Source organism: Schistocerca piceifrons, chromosome 8, assembly GCF_021461385.2.
Source record: "Schistocerca piceifrons isolate TAMUIC-IGC-003096 chromosome 8, iqSchPice1.1, whole genome shotgun sequence".
Taxonomy (NCBI): Eukaryota; Metazoa; Arthropoda; class Insecta; order Orthoptera; family Acrididae; genus Schistocerca; species Schistocerca piceifrons.
In genome coordinates this window covers 101,852,998-101,877,034 of record NC_060145.1, presented here as the reverse complement: position 1 = coordinate 101,877,034, position 24,037 = coordinate 101,852,998, and positions in this window count along the sequence as shown.

Here is a 24,037-nt window from a genome sequence, read left to right as displayed (position 1 = left end):
AGATGGCGCTGGCTGTTAGTGTAGGGCCCGTGAGAGCGCGTCTGCAGCGCCATCTGCTTCCTGTAACGGCTGACGACGAGTGTCAACAGAGAGTAACCCAAGTTCCATACACCTGTATCTGTTTCAGACCCGTAAACATATCGAGTTTTCTGCCTACGAACTACAATTTGCGGACAGCACTGGTTTTCTGTTATCATTTGAAGAAAACTGCTGCAGAATCGCAAAGAATGCTTGTAGAAGCTTTCGGCGAACATGCTCTTGGCAAAACACTGTGTTTCGAGTGGTTCTAAAAATTCAAAAGTGCTGATTTTGTCGTGAGAAACGACGAGCGCAGGAAACCACAGAAAAAGTTCGAAGATAACGAATTGCGGGCCTTTTTTGATGAAGATGATACTCAAATTGTACAGGGCCTAGCGGAACAATTCAATGTACCGCAGAAAGCCGTTTCTCTTCGTTGAAATCTGTAGCAAAGGTACAGAAAATGGAAAAATGGGTTCTGCATGAACTGAATGAAAGCCAGCAAGCAAATCGAAAGACCACTTGTGAAATGCTGCTCGCCCGGTACAAAAGTCGTCTCTCCATCGAATACTGACAGGTGAGCAAAAATGTATATGTTTTGAGAATCGTAAGCGTCGTAAATCATGGCTGAATCCAGGAAAATCATCGACAACCACTGCAAGACCAAATCGCACAGCGAAACGGGTCAGGGAAACGATCTATTCGTTGAGTTGGGAAATACTAAGGCACGTGGCTTATTCTCCAGACTTGGCTCCATCCGATTATCATCTATTTGCATCACTATGACACACTCTCGCTGAACAAATTGTACGAAAATTGCTCGCTGACTGACTCGCTTCCAAAGAAGAACTGTTTTTTTTTGGCACGGCCTTCATAGCCTGCTGGAGATGCGAGAGAAATGTATAAACGGCAACGGAAATTATTTTGAATAAAATATTGTTTATCAGTTTCAAACAACAGAAGTGTAATTACTGCAACCAAATTCCGCTTCCGTACTTCTACACCTGGTAATTACGTGTGATGCGTATTTCGTGACGGTATTACTTGCGTGATCGCAATGAAAAATCATCGCGATTGTTTAAATATTACTGATATCACCCTCTATACCGTAAATTATTAAAATAAACAATACTACACACATTGTCTAGATTGTTTAAACAATATTCCATGTACTGCTATCGACTTAACACCAAATTATTTACATAAATAAATAAACTATATTCCACACATGGTCCCATATCCCATGAATTGTTTAAATAAACAATATTCCACATATTGCCTATATTGTTTGAACTACATTCCACACACTGAAAATGAGCTCCTATCAACTTCTTTAAATAAATAATCTATATTGTCTAAATCGTTTAAACATTATTCCATACACTGCGACCATATTCCCTCCAAATGGCCAGTCAACACACTCCTTTTCCAGCCAATTTTCTGGGGGATTGGGTGGACTGGGGGTCCCAGGTGGAGTTAAGTAATTGGTCGATTTAATTTATTAGTCAATCAAATTGATATGAAAAGTGTGGTTATAATGGTGAGGGTTGAGGTGGGCGAGGAGGAGGGTGAGCAGATGGGTGATGGATCAGTAGGTTAAGGACCTGTCAAACAAAAGGATGGATTATCCACATGGGCTCATAATCCATTTAGCAGACTAGTGGTTTAAGGACATGTCAATCAAAACAAAACGATAGCTTTGTCCCTGAATGCAGGCAACCCACACTAACAAAACACCCTCATTCCCCTTTGGCTCACTACTGCTAGGGCAACAAAGAGAGCATGAGCACAATTTGCTAATATGGACTGCCCATAACAGAAGCAAGTACACATTCAGGGGCAAACCTATTGTTCTCCTGTAACTGAGTGGTCCTTAACCTATTCTTCTGCTAAGAGGATTATGACCCCGTAGTGATAATACTTCCTTCTGGTTGGTAGGTCCGTAACCTCCACCTCCCCCTCCTCCTCGCCATCACCCTCCTCCCCCTCTCCACCCCTCATCCCTTTTGGAACCCCTTGTCGATACAAGCACAGTTTTGATATAAGTTTGATTGACTAATTAATTAAATTGACCAATTAATTAACACCCTTCTCTGGGAAAACACCAGCCATCCCCCTTAACCGGAAATTGGCGGAAAAAGACTCAATTCATTGGCCATTTGGAAGGAAATCGATTGCAGTGTATGGAATACAGTTTAAACAATTTAGACAATTTGTGAAATATTGTTTAGTTAAATATTATATGGCATACAAGACTGTGTATGACAATAGTTTATTAATTTATTTTGCAGGAGTGACTAGGTGTTTCAAACACTAACAGACAGTACTTACAGTGTGCTTTCTGTACTCTCTGCCAATCACAACCTTGCAGTGTCAAATAACAAACATTTTCTGTATGTCTATTGAGGTAATAGTGATACATGTGGGTTGTCTGGTGTGTCTGATTCTTTCCTGGAAGAAATAGAGCCAACTGCCTCTAAACTTACTTGTATCTGCGTTAAAGGATGACAGAAAGTGGATGGGGTGATCGGCTGAGACTGAGTTGTAACGATTTATGGTTTAATGGTAGACTGATGATGCCTTCTAGAGAGAAAGAGAGAGATTCTGCAGGTCATTTAACCATTTTTTTCCGTTGGTCTGTTGGGTTGTATCAGTTGTGTGGCATAACCTGCATTCGAATCGTATACAACTGCATGCCCTTTGTGTGACTTAGAGCACTATCTACTTGTGATCATTAACAGCACGCCTCTCAGTCAGCAGAGGACTTCCATCTCAAGTCTGAGGATGACAAAAGATGTTCATCCTGTTTCGACACTTTCCTCTAGATGAACGAAGATTTATGCGATATATTCTCTTACCCAGGTGCATCTTGGGCGTAAAAGCGAGTCTTCAGTTTCATAACTACAGTGATTTTAGTTTAGCGGGAGGTATTTGGGAGGTACTGCAAGTCCTGTGTATACATCTGCCTCGCAGATGTCCTGTTTATAGAGTTGGGGCAGCATGAAGTTTAATTTCACATGTCAGACATCTCTGTTATCCATATCTCTCTTTCGTTGTAAGAGACATTCTCCGTTACTAACGATCATTTTATTGGACTGATGCAGGAATAGTGCAATTTTTGAAAAATGATTGGATGTGAGCAGTTGGTGCTATACACCTGTGGAAAGCTCTATTGTGCACATAACACAAAGACTCTATGTTTTAAGGAAGTAGATTTCATTCTACAGTTTGTCACCATAGTTTACTGTAGAGAAACTTAAAAGGAGAATGTATGTCATGCGCTAGAAATATAATTCTTACATTGGAATATTAACAGCGTAGCACTCTCCACGACTAATAGGTTGGAAATAGCAATGCTCTAACATTATAGTGCGTTTTAAGTGCAGAACCATGTAGCCTTAAGAGTGAATGTGTTTATGTTCTCTCTTACCAATAGCTTCTTGGTACTGAACCCAAACACTTTATCATTGATGGCGCAATTGATTTACGTAAAATACTTTAATCTTCGCCTGTATGGAACTCCATCACGCATAAAAACCACCCGTTTCTTATTCTTCAGCATCTGTTATATCATCACAACACTTCAGTATCTACTACACACAGATAAGAAGTACTAACCTCCTTGACATTCAAGCATCTGGAGAAATCTGGTGCTCTTGGATCGGTGGTGGGAGTAAGATTGTGTGGCGTTTGCTGTGTTATTCAGTAGTTTGGTATTTAACTAATTTGTAAATGAAAATGATAATTTTATTTTATTACATTGAGTAACTACTAAATACATTTTCTCCCGGCTAAAGAATTGGTCAAGTTGCTAAAGAACTCCAAGTTAACGTCGTGTTAAAGTGTTGTCTGTAAGTTGTGTAAGTGTCACTAAATCACAGTTCATACAACAGATTCTATACAACTATTGATTATGATGGAAATAGTTATCGTCAGCAAAACGATCATTAAAACCACCGAAAATCTGCCGCGCACAACACTGACGTATGTTACCTGAAACAATATTCTTCGCAACTCGTGCGTAAATAATTTCGGCTCCATACATCAACTAGAAAAGTTTCTTATAAGGATCGTGCTATGAGCACTATTTTTAAAGAACCAATCTGATTCGAATCATATTCGTTAAAATGAGTTCGGGACCACCAATGCACATTTATTTTTACACATTTGTATTACGTTCGGCATTTATGTCTTCAGAGTTGCGTAATTTGAATTTGCCGCTGAGATAATTGTTAAGATGGCGGCAGACAATTGATAGAGATTTTCTATTGTTAGACCAAATAAGTAAATATTTGAAATGCTTATTAAACTCTATAAACTCTACTTTCGTATTGTGCACTATTTAGACTTCATCAAGCAAAACATCTGGTTTGTTTCTAAAGAAAACACAGACAAAAACGCGATACAAATCGGTATCATCAATGGCTGCGCTCGTTGCAGCAGAAAGAAATAATTAACACAGATAATGCTTACTGAGAGAGATATTAAAGTTACAAATAATTATTCACTCGATTTATAATAATAATGAACTCTATTCTCAAGTAACAATTAACAGATAATTACAATTTCTTAACAGACCTCAGTTTGATACACGTCCGCAACCTACAAAAACCATCCAACAAAAGGTAAAAACAAAGGAAGACAAACGCAGGCCATAAAAGGAATTTACAATTATCATTGTCATTGTATGATACACATCGATATGTCCAATTACATCACAGAATATTATATAAATAATTAATATTTATCATCCTTCTCACTATTTTTTCATATGTCGAATAGATAATGTTTATAACTGTTAGAGGCATAATTTCCTCTCGTCGCACTGTAGCTAAAATTTATCTCGTGGATGTTACAATTGGTGCAGAACAGTAGTTATGGACTCGACTCTCTCTGCTCCTTCATGAGATACAGAATGTAGTGGTCTACTTCCGGTCAGCTGCAGATTAGATCGGTGACTGTGTTGCAAGGAGCGCTGGTCAAAGACAATGCAGGTACATCTTTCAATCTCTAACTTTATTCTAAGAATGCAACAATACTCTGTGACTCCCATCCACATAGAGAAAGATCGTAAATTATACGTTATGATCGAAGTACTATAAATATGTAGGACGCTGCCTGGTATACTATCAGTCTATATGTTCAAGAATTAACAATGAATAGACCTACTACACAGGCATCTATCAATATTTGCAGTCTAGTACGTGGTAACCACAAAGTAGAGGAGGGGTGATTTTAGCGATGATACAGTACTTGGAAAGCATGCTGCTGCGTCATTGGTCAGTGTTGAAAGTACAATAAGATTGCTAAAATTGATCGCACTATCAACTTCGATGCTTATTACAGTACATTTACTGTATCTTTCCCATCCCATCCATACACTGTTACAGTTACCACACAATGGCTGACTGACATCGCTTGTTTGAGATGAAGATACAGTCTTGGTGGAAGGGCAACACTTTCCAGAGATAGCTAGCACCGAAACAGTGATCACGTACGTGACTGCAATGTGAGAAATCAGTCGAAATGGAACACTGAGTAATCAGCTATCCCATCACTATGAAAGCTGAGTTTAAATGTAGAGGTCGCCAATCACCTTCAGACAACTGTTGGGAAACGCTCCACACATTGCAAAATTCTTCCAGTTTCCTTATAAAGTGGCTGTCTTTTATTTAAAATCATTCAATGTGTGTGTTGTCGGAACAGCTGCAACATGATTTACACCATGTGGTTCCTAGCTTTCAGTCAGAGTCAATGGATTGAAACGTGTTAATGTTAATTTAGAACTTGACACGGTCCTCGAAGTCAGTGTAAAAAGCTGTAGTCATACACTCCTTCGAGATGTTACAGTAGAAACGACCATGTATCAAACAACAACACAGAGACATGGGGAACGTACAGGCGAAGACATTTTACACTGATCTCTTCGGGCGACTTCGATCATTGAGTGGATCAATACCTGTATATTTAATAGGATCGCCACTTATGCTTGATACCAACGCACAGATGGTATTTTATTTCTATATATATGTATCGGAAGACAGGGATGCAGTAGTATCTTATCAAGTTCTCTACTGGATGACATTAGTTCGTAATTTTTTATTCTCTGTTGATGGCGCGTGATACAGAGAATGTTTCGTTGAAAGAACTGTATGCCCTCTGAGAGACACAGATCTCCTTCAGACTGTAGTACCTGTTAGTAGCTGGGAAATGTACCGCAATGCAGTAGCAAAATCCTCATTCTCCTCCCAATTCCTGTAACTGCTTGTGCTGGCTTTTCCTACTAGTACCTCAAGTTGCACGAGAAAGCTTCGTTTGGAACTGACCTTACGTGTTGTACGTACTTTGTGGAGCTATGACACATTGTTCCCACTCCCACCAAGTGGTCAAAACATGGTCCTGCCACAGTAACTCAACTCACCCTGTTTCTGCATGGGATGCAGTAGGTGGTAGATGTAGTGCTCTCCAACTTCTGCTCAGTTTCGACTTAAATTGGAATGATCACATGTACAAAGCTGCATGGATGGTGGGGCAGAGTATGAGGAACAGTTACAAGGTGCATATGGACTATATAAAACCACATTTGAATTTTACTGAAGGAGACAGTTTAGAAAACGCTGACTCGTTTCAAGATATCAGAGTGCCATGGATATGATTCACTAGTGGCTGCAATCATTAAAAGACATCTCCATAGGATCAAATACAGGTATGTGACTAAATGTAAAGACTTGATTCCAAATTGCAGACAGCATTTCTGCCAGAAAGTGTACACTATAGATGTGAAAAGCCATGGTACATTTCTTACGACCTCAATCTAGCATTGTATTTTTACGTGATTTGTCACATAGGACACTGTCTACTTTATGTGATCATTCTCAATCAACCATCGCCTATAACCCCATGAGTATATCACAGAACCTGTGACATGGCAGTGGGATGGATTGCGTTACAAATACTGGAGAAATACTTAGTGGCATACTTAGTGGCGACTTGAGGGAGTTGCCGATACCAGCTTCATACCACATTCCTTAGCCGAAATCTAAATTCGGTGATTTTATTAAGAGTTTACACCGTTGGCAATGTGCACCTGCACTTTCGGTCTATTAATACACACCCCGCGATCACTGTCTGTATTCAATGTCGCGGTATTTGTGTGGAAAACCACTTCATTCAGAAGCAATACCATACCTCGATTTGTAGTGCTTGTATAGTTTTTAACTTGAATACCTTTAGCGATGCTTGTGTGCGTCAGTAGAACCAAGACCACATGATACGGTAATATAGCCATTCTGATTGTGTTTTTAACATCTGGTGGCTTGTTAGACGATTACGTCTCTCTTCCTGAAACACAATGGTACCACTCGCAGGAAAAACAAATGAGACATATCCATCCATCGCGGATTTTTCGCTCAGTATTGTTTGGTATCACCAGCATTCAGTTGTTGTGGAAGTATTATACTTAGTAGTAGGGGATATGTAATAAATTAGCTGTGATCAGTAGCTATATAAATTATTGTACTGTGGTCAGTGTTCCTACATGTGCAAAGAAAATGACTGTGTCCTATTGTAAGGGATGGTATGGATTTGACGTGGAAAACTATGACAGCTGTAAGGGGAATGAAAGATTTTTATGTGGAAAATTAAGTCCAGGGTACAAGTCTCTACAGACTGGTTCAAACAAGATGGGGCTAAGGTATCTGCAGAAAGTTCTGAGAGTCATGTGATGTCTTCTTTGTACAAGTGTTCAAAGACAAGTCCAAGCAGACCATCCTCCTCTGGTGTGATGCTGTCCCTCACCCACCATTGTGGCTTTAGAGCATCTCCAGGCCAGCAGCTGTAGGACATTGATAATATACAAAAAGATACAGATATTTATATTTCCAGAGACACAGCCATCAGGAGGGATATATAAGTTACTTCGTTCATTGTTGAATGTCGTCAGATTTAGGCTGCAATCGTAATATTTAATTGTAATTACAGTGATAAAATATAAGTAGCTGGTTTCCTAGGACGATTCTGCATGGTGTGTACGAGTGTGTGTAGTGGCTGTAGCCTGTGGCTGGAACGATTGTCATTTATGGCTTCTGGCGGAAGCCGTTGCAAATGGACGAGTTGGGGTACAGGAATGTAGCTGACCTAACTGTGTCGCCCTCCAGGCGGCTGAATAGAGAACTAATACTCAGTAAGTGTTGGGCAGCCGTCGTGATCCTGTGTGTTCTCTGTGAAAATTTGAGAAGATTCAGTAGGTACGTGTGTTTGCGCTGGACCATTACTTCCTTTCATCTATACTGTCTGGTTGACTTCGTCTACACCTTTCCTGTCTTTATCTGGTTGAGAGAAGATCGATTGTGGAGTGTGTTGGGTGCATCTAGAGGGTGAAAGACAGGTGCAAGTGACTTCTGTTGTTTCTATATATATGAGATGCACCTTATTTGACTTTGTAAAGTAGAAGAACGATTTTGAATCTGTTATATCATGACATAAGCATTCGTTAAAAAAAATACGAGTGAAACTACCAGATTCCTCTATTTTTTCAACTTTTCATATAAAGATCTTCAGAGATGAGAGAAGTTTCTAGCTACTCAGTGGTTTGCAGCATGTCCAACCTCGCTAAAGTTTCAGTTTCCTAGAGAAATTATTTCCACACTTTATTTTCAGAATTATACTATGCAAGCGCTCAGTAGCTAACTGCTACGTGCTTGATATCGAGAACTATCTCGTAAATGCTAGGATATCCTGGCAAACCAGTTGTTCTTATAATCCCTGAGTATGGAGATGGATATAGAAATTACGTGGGCAGGTCGGGGCTGGAAACTGTAATGTCTTTGTGTCAGGGGGAGCCAGCCCAGCCTCTGTACAACAGTTATGAGAGTGACTGTGGTTCTCTGAGAACCCTCTGATCACGCATCAGGCCAGCATGTGTGGATGACCGACAACCTCACAGATAATATCTAGTGCTGTGGCTATATGCATGGTGTATGTGCTTATGTTTTTTTGTGATCTTTTGTCTTTTTGGTATATTTACGAGTGTCTGGTGGTCGATAACTATTCTCAGGATGCAGAAGTCATCATTTCATATGGTGTGGGATACGAATGGTGTTTACTATACCGATATGGTATATGGTGATACAGCCCGGATGGAGATTAGTTTCACAATAAACAATTCGAGCTTTTCTCGTCAGTAGGAGAGCAATGTCTTTGATGGTAGTTTCTGTGTTTCATGATCCGTATACCACTTTTGCACGGTTTAACTATCGGTTCAACATGGCTGCTGTGTGTTTTTTTCGATCTGTACATAATGGTGTTGCCACTGAAACTGTCGTAATTTGTTGTCTGCAGAACATGGCTGAAAGTGCTCCCACACTGACAGCAGAAGCAGTTTGGTGAGTAAATTGAGTAATAATCAATGAGAGTGCTCCATTCACTAGAAGTTCCACGATATCAGAGAGTCACAAGACATCCTTTGTGCAGGGTATAGAGCCTTTACAGGCTGGTTTAAACAAGATGGGGCTAAGGTATCTGCAGAAAGTTCTGAGAGTCACGTTACGTCTTCTTTGTACAAGTGTTCAAAGACAAGTCCAAGCAGACCATCCTCCTTCGGTGGGATGCTGTCCCTCACCCACCATTGTGGCTTTAGAGCATCTCCAGACCAGCAGCTGTAGGCCATTGATAATTCACCAAAAATTCGAGCCATTTTCTCATCTATAGGATAGTACTTCGAATTCTGTTTGTGTAATTGGTCTGATTTAGCCGTTACTGTTTTGACACCAGCGTGTGCTTCGAGAAGTGAGGAAAATATTGTCCCTGACTCTGGCAGCAGCAAATATAAAAATATAGCCCGCTCACCATTTCAGGAAAGTATAGGAATCAGAATTTCTCTCTCTCTCTCTCTCTCTCTCTCTTTCTCTCTCTCTCTCTCTCTCTTTCTCTCTGACAGTGGCTTCCAACAAGCAGCTAAAACTTGAAAGCGGTGAGCGTCCTGTTTAGTGTTACAGAGATATTTATTTCAACTTCCAAAAAACATCGTTATGGCATGTAAAATCAGATACTGCACCTGATATTGGTTTCGAGGTCTGTTTCCCACAAAAGCATGTGAAGTGTCTCAGGCGTGGTTTCACGACTGTGTTCAAGTGCAGTGGAGCGTCAGCTGCAACTCTCTATCTCTCTCTTTCCTTGTGCAGTGGCAGATTTAGTTCCTGTGACATCTTCAAGTTATATATTTGACAATATTCCGTAACACCAGATGTAATAACTCCTGAAGCAGTTCGTATTCAATGACAAAGGGCACCTGTGTTCCAGGAATGGGAACAAGAACGAATGCTGTGTGTATTTCCTGCTTAGCACGCGTGACCGCCCTGCAGATGCCACATTTCCTCTTCTAGCAGGCGCAAAGACCCTGGAGTGGACATCTTACCTTTTGCACTTCAGAGGACTGACAGTACTTTTATTGAATGATCTACAGCTACAGCACACCCATTTATCAACATGAGTTGCAAAGTGTAATGTAGCCCCATCCTGCTGCATCTTCATTACATCATGAAACGTATTTGTTTACACCAAACACCATTGCTATTGACACAGCCCACAGCAGCATGGCTATAGCTAATACATCCATTAAACTTCTCCTTTTCCAGCATGGACATCTCATTCATTGAACACAATAAACAATTACATCCATCCTTCCAGACCACCATCTAGACACAAACTGAGTTATTTTCCCACTATTTTTCCTCAGCCAGCCATCTTGGATTATGTCATGGGAGGGATGAGGGGGATGTGCAACAGTGTCCTCTGGTGCTGTGAACTAAGTCAGTTGGAGTCTGGACCTCATGGTGAACACACCGGATGGAGCTACTCAAATTGTTTAAGTAAACATTGCACGCTAACAACCATCCTACCCTGCAGCCAAGCACAGACTGAATCCTCTCCTTGCCAAATTCCAGGTGGAGAAGGGGAGGGGGGAAGGGAGGGAATGGGGGTAGGGGAGGGGGGATGGTGGATAGTTTAGTGGAGGTAGCCCAATTGACCTATTTTCCCACTAAAATTTTAACTTCCCAGCATGATATCAGTGCAGTGTTGCCACATCTATGGCCGCCATCTTGGATTCGCCATCTTAGATAAATTAGGCAACAGTGCAGAGTAGGCCCATGCTCTCTTTGTCCCACTACTATCCACATGTCTCCTGCTTAGTAGGTAAACAGTTTAACTGCTGTGCTGCACTGACATTGTCGTAACCACAGCTGCACAGGATACCACGGTACGTCTCCCATCCTGACACAAATACCAGTCATGCCTCAGCATGTTGATACTTCTAAGCTCGCATCAGTATTGCAGAGGTTCTCCAATACTGGTACAGGACCTTAGCAAGGAGCAAAATGGGGTAATCCTGCCTAAAACTCAGGCATAGATGATGTATTAATTATGTTATGCAGCTGATGTACCTGAGTAAGTAGGAGACCAAGGTTCGATTCCTTTTGGTGCTATAAATTGTTTTCACTGCTTCAGCCTACATCACTTTTGGGAAAATGTTGTGAACCAGCACTGGCTATAGACTGCGGAACGAATCTGCTGCCACCACTGTTAGCTCTCACGATACGACCGTGGAGACACAGTAAAACAGGCTAGGTATGGAAGCATGTAGATACTCGTTTTTCCTCGCTTCTTTTGTGAGTGGAACAGGAAAGGGAAAGACTATCAGCGGTATGAGGCACCTTCCTCCATGCACCATGTATGTCTTGCGGAGTATGTAGATGCATATGTTCAGAATGTCGTGTTAAGACACTGGAAACATTTTCACGGCTGGATTTTACTTTCTACAGTATTGCCACTATTCTGATGTGTCGGTCTTGGAGCTCTAGGTCAACCACTTCTCTTGCGATACCCTATTCTCTATAGAGGTTTGGTCTGCCACGTCAATTGTCTTCATTCAGACTTGCTCATTCAGAGGTGCTAAAAAGCGAATTACTGTATGATACTCTGTTTTATCAATGGCCCGTGCTATTTTCTTTTGAATCCTCTAGTACTCTGCAGTATCGTGGATTCGGGGATTTCAGTGTGTATCACGACTGCAGTTATGTACTTGCAAATAAACGACAAATTAATTTCATGCTTTATTTTTTCAGGATGATAGCTGCAACTTTACGTCCACCCCATGATCATAAAAATATTTAAAAATGTAAGCAACGCATTGCAGTCTCTAAATAATGGGAAAAGGAATAGTCAGTGCTGACATTTGAAGGACCCTGAAATGCTGACAATACGCATCCCACATAATAGAAGATCATGGGTAAGAACCACCGGCTAAAGAAAAACACCATGCGTTACTTCATAAGGCTTGGATGCACTTGAGAGGTTCTTGCTCTCAGAGAGTTTGGTACTCTCAGACACTACACGCTGAATTGTTTACACGAACGGCGAATTTTCGCTGATGGTTGCTATCTGATAGTTACTTGCCAGTACTTTAAGTATGTGTCTGATAGTCTCTTGAGGAGATGTCGGTAGCGTTTACGCACAGCAGGGTTAGAGTTGAGAGATCACTCTGTGCAAGACTTTTCTGCCGTAGATCTGTGCTTGAGGGAAGAGGTTGCGATGGAATAGCGTAGATCCAGCTGTGCTTTTAACACTTTTAATGGCAAATAAAAAACGTAAAAGACCGTGTTCGTATTGGATAACAGAGCTTATTAGGAGGCTAGATGATTTTGGAGAATGCAGGAATCACATTGTAGAATTTGTGATGGAAAATTCACAACAATATCGAAATTTTCCGAGAATGACCGCGACGAAAATGGAAGAAATACTTCTTATAATTGGACCCAAAACTGTCAATCTCGATAGTATTATGCGTAATTCCATAACGGTTAAAGGCTGGCTGCTTGAGAGCCAGATATTTCTACCTTCAGTTACTTTTATTCTCTTTTGATAAATAACAATTACACCAATATTATCTTCATTCCCATAGATGTCAAAAGCCAAAGAGGGAAGATATGTGATAAATGTAGTATTTCCGGATACACGTCTATTTCACAATTAATTCGAACAATTTATTAGTATTAACTTAAGGATCCACTCGTGAATTCCTGAAGGTCTGTCCTTCAACATGCAATGTAATAATACCACGTAACATAAAATTTTAAATATGGGTGAATTACCAGGAGTTAAATCGCAATTTTACGAGTTCAGAAACGATTACTTTCAAACGCACTTCCGTTTGTCTCTGTGTTAATTCATCCATACTATAAAACTAATTGCCTGATTCTTTGAACTGCGCATATTCTGGTAAATTTCTTCAGTGGAGATGTTAGAAACTAGCAACTACAGCCAACAGACTTGCATCTCATTTCGTGTAGTCCAGTAACTGTACATCCCATAAAGCAGACCTTACATCGTACGTAGTAACGAAATGCACAGTTTCGTCAAGATTCCACATCTTGGCTGCTTTCTTAATTTTTTTTTAACGACACGTTGCATCCACTAACAATAAGTCAGCATCACGACAGTAATCTCACTATCCCGACAAAGACGGCACCCGTCGATAGAGTGGCTGATTGCCGTGTTTATTTGGCGCAGTGGTTAGTGCTATAGTCTTTCATACATATTTCCATTATTAACGAGCTATCGAGTCTCTTCAGTGAAAATTTTTATTTTATTTTTCTTTTTTTAAAATTCTGTATAATGAGTCTATGATGTTTTTATGTTATTTGCTGCGTAGCATAGTTCAAAACTTTTGCAATATGCTAGCTACTCGTACTGTTCGTTTTAGAGATAAAATGGACGATTACTTCGCCCGGAAACACGTCACGGCGACATTCTTTAGTTCAAAACCCGAAGTTTCGTAGGCACGTTTATTTAGCCACTCAACTCGGATCTGTCACATGGATGTCTGGGAGCGCAAAAATTGCCCTCACGTTCTTTTCACTTTTTAGCATTTTTGTTTCTTTGTTTTGTTTTGATTATTTAATGAACCTGAATTTCTTTACTAGGTTGCAACACACTTTCCACAGTTATCAGGAACATTATAACATATACAAATACAGTAAATAAAGTAATGAATATGAAAAATATTTTTGTATTTTTATCGTGAAACTAACGCTTTCTTATAAGTCAGACTTCTATTAAGAAATTTTAAAAGAACGTACAATAGCAAACCACAAATAAGAAAACAGAAAATCAAAGTCAGAAATTACAATTGAGTTTTTCCTACCTACTCACTTTCACTTTCAATTTCACAACCTTTGCATATGACTGTTTTTGCAGAATGAGTGGAACACACAACTTGGAATACCTGCAACAAACTATAGACACTATTGTCATCTTGTCTTTTTCCTTTTTAGAGTTTTTACTTTTCAAATAGTTGTGACATCTTCTGCTTGATTAAAATTCAACAGATTGAACAGTTGCATTAATGCTGGGCAGCGTTTTCCCTAGCACAATTTCCATTGCAGAGATGATAGGCTTCTGTGAACCCATGACATTCTTTGGTCTCTCCTCCACAGCTGGCCCCTAACGAGCTGTTGACCTAATTCTAGCAGATACAGCCTTCTTATATTATGATTCTTCTTACTCCATTTTGGGTTGTTTATCATGAAAATTGTGCTGTTTATCATGAAAATTGTTCCAGCAGTGAGACAGGCAATATCTATCAAGGTGGAAGAGAGATACTGGCCACCTCCTCGTCTCTCGTTTTACTGAATGAAGTCGCGTCATTTGGTCAGTACAGTCTATGCCTCCTTTGGTTTCATTGTAGTAGAGGCTGATGTTTTTTTTGTCTCTCTCTGTCGACTCACACATCTTGTTATCATTGTGTTGTGTGGAAAGAAGTAGAAGATTCTTAGTAGGCTTCAGTTTGGAGATGTATAAATCCAAGGTAACTGGTGCGTTGCCTGTCTTCGGTTCTGTGAATAAGAACTTAGAGGAAAATAGCTCTCGACCCTGCGTCATCTTTAGCTGTTCTGGTATGTGTTTTCTGTTATTCTTCAGTGTTTCCAAAAGTTAACTTGTCATCACTGTAAAGCTCCTCGCCTAGGTCTACGGATGTACAATAACGATCTGTTGTTATATTTCTTCCACTTCCTGCCAGAGGATTAACTAGGAGGCTAACAACTGCCTTTGCACAGGTCGTTCATCCTCCCCTGCATAGACCTCCATTTTTAGAACATACTAGGCGTGTGCGTGTGATAACATCCTAATCAATATGCCATACTTCCCAGGTTTGTCTTTCATAAAAACCTTAAAGGGACATCTTCGTCGAAATAGAAAGAGCATTTCATTGATTGTTAGATCTGCACTAGGTATTTAGTATTTCACATTCATTTCGTCAATTTTGTTGAAAACTTCACGAAGGGGGCAAAACTTATCGTGCTTTCGTCTTTCGGTTCGTGTTTCTTTATCGTCAAATCTAATCAGGGACAGAAGTTCTCCACATCCAATAGCTATTTAGATTTTATTTCCAAGTACTTTCCCCCATAAGTCCTCAAGAGGCAGTCAAGTGTCATTATTTGTGCCCATGAGTATGAAAATACCAATGAAGGCGTACATTTCTTCTATGTTTGTCAGTTTTAACTTCTTATTACGAGCTTCTTGGTTAGTGTAGTCCACGATAACCTTCGTTATTTTGGGAGTTATAAACTTTTTGAAAGATTCTGACACATTAGAGGTCAAGTCTTCATGAGTCAAACCATCACGAAAATTCACTTTATTTTGTACTGACATGCGTACTTGCCATAGAGGCACAGTAATATATTCCCTACCGCAAATTGCTGTAACAATGATGCCGGAAGCGGCTGCATGCATTTCGTCAGGGGATGAACTCCGTGAACGTGACGTGCTGTGTCACTATCGTATATCACAACAGTATCGTCTTCTTCTGGATCACTTTCATCACCTTCACCTGCTTCATTCATTATAGCTGACACCTCTTCATCTGAGAGAAGACTCTGATACTGACGAGACGTTTTATTAGAACTGCGAATAATGTACAACAAAGGAGATTTATTTCAAAACAACAATGAAAACACGATATAGCGGTACCAACAATCAATAACTGCATTTCTTTCTGCCATATTGAGAAATATTTTAATGAGAAAAGTTGTCCCACCGATGTCTAAGGGGGCGGGGGGGGGGGGGGGTGGCAAAAACTGCCCGCACTTAAATTATATATAATAAGCAGGGTGGGGGGGGGGGACAAAACTGCCTGCACTTAAATTAAATATAATAGTCAGATTTAAATAAATCACAAAAATTATAAAGCCATGACAGCACATACCCTAGATATTTTTCTACAACTACCTAAATTCTTCCTTCTTGAATCCAACAGATAGATGTATTACACAAATAAATCAAATACTGCGGACAATTTTTGTCCCCCACTCCCTCCCCCTAGTGATGTCAGGGTTAATGTGAGCACGAGTACGGCAAAATACATTACCAAACTGTGCTGGCGTACTAACTGTGAAGTACGGCAAAATCTGAACGCAATATGGCTGCTCAGAACTCTTCGATTACACTCAGATCACACAACAGTGTCGGTATAGTTCTTCTTGTCTGACAATGAGTGCTAAAACGAGCAGCTCTCGGGAGAAAGTGGTTGCCGTCCACGCGAAAGGTCTAAGCCCTCACAGTGCGACTATCAGAGATCTTACCCCACTCTCGGACTCTGTCGGCGAACTGACTCTTGCAGCTGTTGACACGTCATGTGTTACTCTCGAAAACTATCTGACAGTGAAAAACTCTAGCGTATATATACCTATTTAACAGCAATATTGAAAGATATTCAGCTCGTATCTACCAAATTTGGCTTCTCAGACTGCCAAGATCCCGGTCTGAAACTCATGCCTCTAAGAAGGGTACCTTTTCGCTTTTTGAGGGATCACAGATTCCCGCGGTTCATAGAAAAATTTCACACGTCATGTGTTACTAGGGAAAACTATCTGACAGTGAAATACTCTTACGTATATATACCTAGTTTAACAGCAATATTGAAAGATTTTCAGCTCGTTTCTACCAAATTTTGCTTCTCAGACTGCCAAGATTCCGGTCTGAAACTCATGCTTCTAAGAAGGGTACCTTTTCGCTTTTGCTGAGTTCAAAGATTCGTAGAAAAATTTATCCTGCTCTTATCTGTGTTTTTAGATCAGATTCGATTTTACCTGTCCTTCGTTTATGTAGACGACAACATTCTGGTCCGCAAGTGATAAGTAAAATCGTACAGCGTGAGTAACTGGGACACAGCGAAAGGTAAGTTCAGCCCCCCAAAATGGAAAAGTGTTTTCTACTTGTTTTGCAAACAAAAATCACCTTCTCTTGCTGAATTCTCCCAGACACATTTCGCCTTTTTTTTCACTTTAAGGCATCATCAGTGGTATCTGTAATGATACAGTTATGATACACCTTTTTTGATATGTATTATTCTTGTTGTTGTGGTCTTCAGTCCTGATACTGGCTTGATGCAGCTCTCCATGCTAATCCATCCTGTGCAAGCTCCTTCATCTCCCAGTACCTACTGCAACATACATCCTTTTGAATCTGCTTAGTGTATGTGGTGTCACCGCCAGACACCACACTTGCTAGGTGGTAGCTTTAAATCGGCCGCGGTCCATTAGTTCATGTCAGACCCGCGTGTCGCCACTGTCAGGGATCGCAGACCGAGCGCCACCACAAGGCAGGTCTCGAGAGACTGACCAGCACTCGCCCCAGTTGTACGGACGACGTAGCTAGCGATGCACACTGACGAAGCCTCGCTCATTTGCAGAGCAGATAGTTAGAATAGTCTTCAGCTAAGTCAATGGCTATGACCTAGCAAGGCGCCATTAGTAACATTGCATGTATCTATGGAGTCTCGCTTATATCGTCAATAGCGATGTACCAAGGATGGATTAAAGTTAAGTATTCCAGAAGCTACGTACTTTTCTTTATAGTATTCATTACGTATGCTGTTACAGACCTATCTCTTGCCTGCGTGAACTAAACGCGTGCCTTTCGGCTACTTACGTGGCGTGGCTGTCTTGCTACGCCACAACAGTTGGCGACGAGTAAAAAAAAAGGGTCTTGTTCTTTCTAATTGCTTACATTTACTTGTGTCATGGCTTCGCCAGATGTACTGTCCGAATCTTATCGCTTGCAGAATCAGCAGACGCAGGCGTTATTGGATGCCCTTGGACAGCTCGTCCAGGGTCAACGTGCACTGCAAAACGATGCGGCAGCCGCCGCTTCACCGCTACTGCAGCCCCAACATGCAGTTGCACCCCCATTTCGTCCCTATGAACCAGCTAAGGAAACTTGGACGGAGTGGTCACGCCAGTTTGGATTTCATCTCGCTGCCTACAGAATTCAAGGTAACGAGCGGCAGCCTCATTTATTGGCGTGTGTAGGGGTGCAAACGTACCGTGTGATAGTGAAATTATTTCCCCGACGTGATGTAGCAACTCTGTCCTACGATGAAATTTTGTCTGCTTTAGGTGCCTATTTCAAGGAAACAGTTAATGTAGTTGCGAAAAGGTATACTTTCTTTCGTACAAAACGTAGGGCCGGTCAAACTTATAGGGAGTGGGTTGCAACATTGCAAGGCCTTACTCGGGATTGTGCTTTTGAGTGTGAATGTGGACTCCCTTATTCAGATACTATGGTACGTGATGCAGTAGCACAGAATGTTTCTGATGTTCGCATACGGGAACAGATTTTGAAACTCGTCAATCCCTCCCTTCAACAAGTGATAGACATATTGGATAGACAAGACACGCTTGACTTTGCTCAGGAATCATTTGCAACTTCGCCAGCCGTGTGTAACATTAACCGGCCCGCCGGGCGCGCTGCACGGACCGGTAAACTGCCCTCGCGCACGTCCACGCAGCTGCCGCCACGCTCTAAACCAGGTGTGCCGCGCCAGCATACAAATGCAGTGAAATCATGCCCGCGGTGTGTTACTAGACATTCGCGTGAAAATTGCCCGTCACGCCAAGCTATTTGCTTTTTCTGTAATAAGAAAGGACATGTTCAAAGTGTTTGCCAGAAAAAGCTCAGATCAGACAATCACAACCATTCCAGGCCCTTTTCTTCGCGCCGGAATCGAACCAAGAATGCTCAGGCTCGTGAACCTTCACCCATGGACATTTATGTAGTTAATCCCACCCACTTTCTCTAACAGTGACTGTGTTCGTCCCACAAAAAGTGTGCGTCGACGTCGCTGGAAATCACATCAATTAGCAAGTGATGCTGTCCCTGTATCGGTTCAAATTGCACGAGACAGTCGCTCTTGTCGTCAGCAGGACAATAAACTTTTTGTAGATTTGGACTTTAATGGCAAGGTCATAGCATTCCAGCTCGATACCTGAGCTGCAGTTTCATTGATCAATCCCGACACGTACAAACGACTGGGCAAACCTCCATTGCGTGCTGCAAATGTTAAGTTAAATAGTTATTCAGGTCAGAATATCCCTGTGTTAGGACAGTGCAGCCTTCTTGCAACATACAAAGGACAAACAAAACTTGTGTCATTTTACATTCTTCGTTCTTCTTCTGCAGTGAACTTTTTTGGTTTAGATTTATTTCAATTGTTTAACTTGTCTATTGTAAATCAGGTCCTATCAGTGAATCAGACTGTGCCTTCCGCCAGTGTTTCTCGGCTATGTGAAGAATTTGCAGATATTTTTGCACCGGGCCTTGGTTGCGCTAAGAACTATGAAGCACATTTGGAACTGAAAGTAAACGCGCAACCGAAATTTTTCAGAGCGCGCAATGTTCCCCACGCATTGCGTGTTGAGGTCGCAAGAACATTAAACGATTTAGAATCACAAGGATTAATTGAACGTGTGCAGGCTTCTCTCTGGGCCTCACCCTTAGTACTTTTGCCAAAACCTTCCGGAAAACTGAGACTTTGTGTGGACTTCAAGGCAACAGTGAATCCACAACTAGTGATTGCAACTTTTCCCTTACCCCGCCCGGAAGATCTTTTTGATAAACTGTGCCCGGGTAAATACTTTTCGAAGTTGGACCTAGCAGATGCGTACTTGCAAATCCCAGTGGACGCCGAATCCCAGTGCGTCTTGGTGGTTAACACGCATATTGGTTTGTACCGATTCAAAAGACTGCCATTTGGGTGTGCGTCTGCCCCTGCATTGTTTTAGCAATATTTACAAACTGTTTGTGCGTCGGTCCCTACTGCAGCGAACTATCTGGATGATATTTTGATCTCTGGAAAGACAGCAGATGAGCATTTAGCACACCTACGAACATTATTTCAAGTGTTGCGGCAAAATGGTCTTCGCTTGCGGAAGGACAAATGTGTGTTTTTTGCTCGTGACTTACCATACCTGGGACATGTAATCAATGCCCAAGGCATACATCCGAGTCCAGAGCACCTCCGTGCCATACAAGACTTGCCTTCGCCGCAGAATTTGAAGCAGCTACAGAGTGTGCTGGGAAAAATTAATTACTACCACAGGTATATCCCGCGTGCCTCTTCCATTTCAGCTCCGCTTCATACTTTACGCCGTAAGGGTGTTCCGTTCGTCTGGACGACGGAATGCGAACGCGCCTTTCGCCAGTTGAAATCGGCGTTGCTTTCATATACTTGCCTTACGCCATTCGATCCCCAGAAACCCCTTTTGTTGATGGTAGATGCATCCGATTTCGGGATCGGTGCTGTGCTTGCACACAGAGATGGGTCGCATGATCGCCCTATTGCCTTTGCGTCCAAATTGCTCTCGTCCGCGCAAAGAAATTATTCACAGATAGAGAAAGAAGCTTTGGCTCTCGTGTTTGGTGTTACTAAGTTCCATGATTTCTTGTATGGTCGTCACTTTACCATCATCACAGACCACAAACCTTTGGCGTCGCTTTTTCATCCGAACAAGCCTGTACCTCCGCGTACAGCGCAGAAATTCATTCGCTGGTCTATTTTTCTCTCGCAGTACCGCTACGATATCTTGTATCGGTCCACTGCTAAGCACGGAAACGCCAATGCGTTGTCCTGTTTGCCTGTTGCTGAGGATAGAGCATTCGATTCTTCCGAACTTGCTTGCATGTTCATTGATTCGGAAACCGATGATTTTCGTCGTGTAGCTACAGCCACAGCTGCTGATCCGGTCCTTGCTGCCGTTTTGCGTTTTGTTGCTACGCAATGGCCTTTGTCAAAGTCTCGGATCGAGGATCCGTTGGTTCGCCGATTTTTTGCTCACAAGGAGAGACTTTTTGTTCGACGTGGTGTTTTGTTGTTGCGTTCTGATAATGATCAGTCCAGAGTCGTGGTCCCACGTTCGTTAGTCCTCTGTTTTACGGCTTCTTCACCATGGACATTGGGGTATAGTGCGAACGAAACAACTTGCTCGTCAGCACTGTACTTGGTTCGGAATCGATGCTGCGATTACGAATATGTGTTCTTCTTGCATGGCGTGTGTCGAACAACAATCCCCACCGCCGCGGAAAGTCTTTGCATGGCCAAAAGCCACTTCCCCTTGGCAACGCTTGCACATCGATTTTGCTGGTCCATTCTGGAATTCTCGATGGTTGGTTCTGGTAGATGCCTTCAGTAATTTTCCTTTTGTTGTCCGGATGTTTTCCACGACGTCATCTGCCACCATCCAAGCGTTGTCTGCTATCTTTTGCATTGAAGGTCTTCCGCAGACTATTGTTTCCGACAATGGCCCACAATTCATGTCTGCAGAATTTCAGTCTTTCTGCAAGGCCAATGGTATTCAACATCTGACATCCGCGCCTTTTTCGCCTCAGTCAAACGGTGCCGCTGAACGATTGGTCCGGACTTTCAAGTCACAGATGTTGAAGTTGAAAGAGTCGCATTCTCGGGACGACGCGTTGTTGCTCTTTTTGTCATCGTATCGCTCTCAGCCCCGAGATGGTCGCTCGCCGGCTGAGTTGCTCCACGATCGTCCTCATCGAACCTTGATGTCTTTGCTGCACCCGCCGTATCAGGTTCCTGTGCAGCGGCAGACTTCTGCTTTTGCTCCAGGCGACGTTGTATTCTATCGCAACTATCGAGGTTCACGGCGTTGGCTCGCAGGGCGCATTCTTCGCTGCCTCGGCCGCGCGATGTATTTGGTTTTGGGGGCCTCTGGTGAGGTGCGTCGGCATCTCAATCAGCTGCGCCTCTGTCGTCGCACGGGTTCTGCCGCTCCCCGTCTGCTTTCAGCGACGGTGCCGTCCGGTCAGCGCCCTGGGGACCCATCTACTGGCTCGCCTCATCCCCAGGTGTTACCGACGATGCCTTCCATTTTGGCCCATGGCGATGCGCCGCTGCCGCCTTCGCCGCCGCCGCCGCCTGTCCTCCAGCCGGCGCCGCCCACAGTGGACGCTTCGCTGCAGCCGCCAAGCGCCTCCCTGGGTCACGCGCCGCCGATCGCTTCCCGTGACCAGCTGTCCTCCGCCATGGACTTCTTGCCCGCTCCGGACCACATGACGTCATCGCGCGTCGGATACCCCGACGCAATGGAGGTCGACCCTTCGGCCCCTCCTGTCTCTTTACGGGCGCATACACCGCATGTTGACGTGCACCCTGGACTAGGTTTTCAGGCGTTTCCTAGATCCCCTCGGACCGAATGACCGGGTACGGGTGGCACAGCCTCGCCTGTTGTTAGGCTCCCCACCTCATCGCATACGACAACATGGGGTCCTCCCCACGGCGGGCGGAAGCCTTATAACACGACCGTTCGCCGATTTGCGGGGGAGGAATGTGGTGTCACCGCCAGACACTACACTTGCTAGGTGGTAGCTTTAAATCGGCCGCGGTCCATTAGTACATGTCAGACCCGCGTGTCGCCACTGTCAGGGATCGCAGACCGAGCGCCACCACAAGGCAGGTCTCAAGAGACTAACCAGCACTCGCCCCAGTTGTACGGACGACGTGGCTAGCGATGCACACTGACGAAGCCTCGCTCATTTGCAGAGCAGATAGTTAGAATAGCCTTCAGTTAAGTCAATGGCTACGACATAGCAAGGCGCCATTAGTAACATTGCATGTATCTATGGAGTCTCACTTATATCGTCAATAGCGATGTACCAAGGATGGACTAAAGTTAAGTATTCCAGAAGCTACGTACTTTTCTTTATAGCATTCATTACGTATCCTGTTACAGACCTATCTCTTGCCTGCGTGAACTAAACGCGTGCCTTTTGGCTACTTCCGTGGCGTGGCTGTCTTGCTACGCCACAACAGTGTATTCATCTCTTGGTCTCCCTCTACGATTTTTACCCCCCACGCTGCCCTCCAATGCTAAATATGTGATCCCTTGATGCCTCGGACATGTCCTACCAACCGATCCCTTCTTCTAGTCAAGTTGTGCCACAAACTTCTCTTCTCCCCAATCCTATTCAATACCTCCTCATTAGTTACGTGATCTACCCACATAATCTTCAAGATTCTTCTGTAGCACCACATTTCGAAAGCTTTTACTCTCTTCTTGTCCAAACTAGTTATCAGCCATGTTTCACTTCCATATATGGCTACACTCCATACAAATACTTTCAGAAACGACTTCCTGACACTTAAATCTATACTCGATGTTACTAAATATCTCTTCTTCAGAAACGCTTTCCTTTTCATTGCCAGTCTACATTTTATATCCTCTCTACTTCGTCCATCATCAGTTATTTTGCTCCCCAAATAGCAAAACTCCTTTACTACTTTGTCTGATTTCCTAATCTAATTCCCTCAGCATCACCCGACTTAATTCGACTACATTTCATTATCCTCGTTTTACTTTTGTTGATGTTCATGTTACATCCTCCTTTCAAGACACTGTCCATTCCGTTCAACTGCTCTTCCAAGTCCTTTGCTGTCTCTGACAGAATTACAATGTCATCGGCGAACCTCAAAGTTTTTATTTCTTCTCCCTGGATTTTAATACCTACACCGAATTTTTCTGTTGTTCCCTTTACTGCTTGCTCAGTATTCAGATTGAATAACATAGGGGAGAGGCTACAACCCTGTCTCACTCCCTTCCCAACCACTGCTTTCCTTTCGGCCCCTGGACTCTAATAACTGCCATCTGGTTTCTGTACAAATTGTAAATAG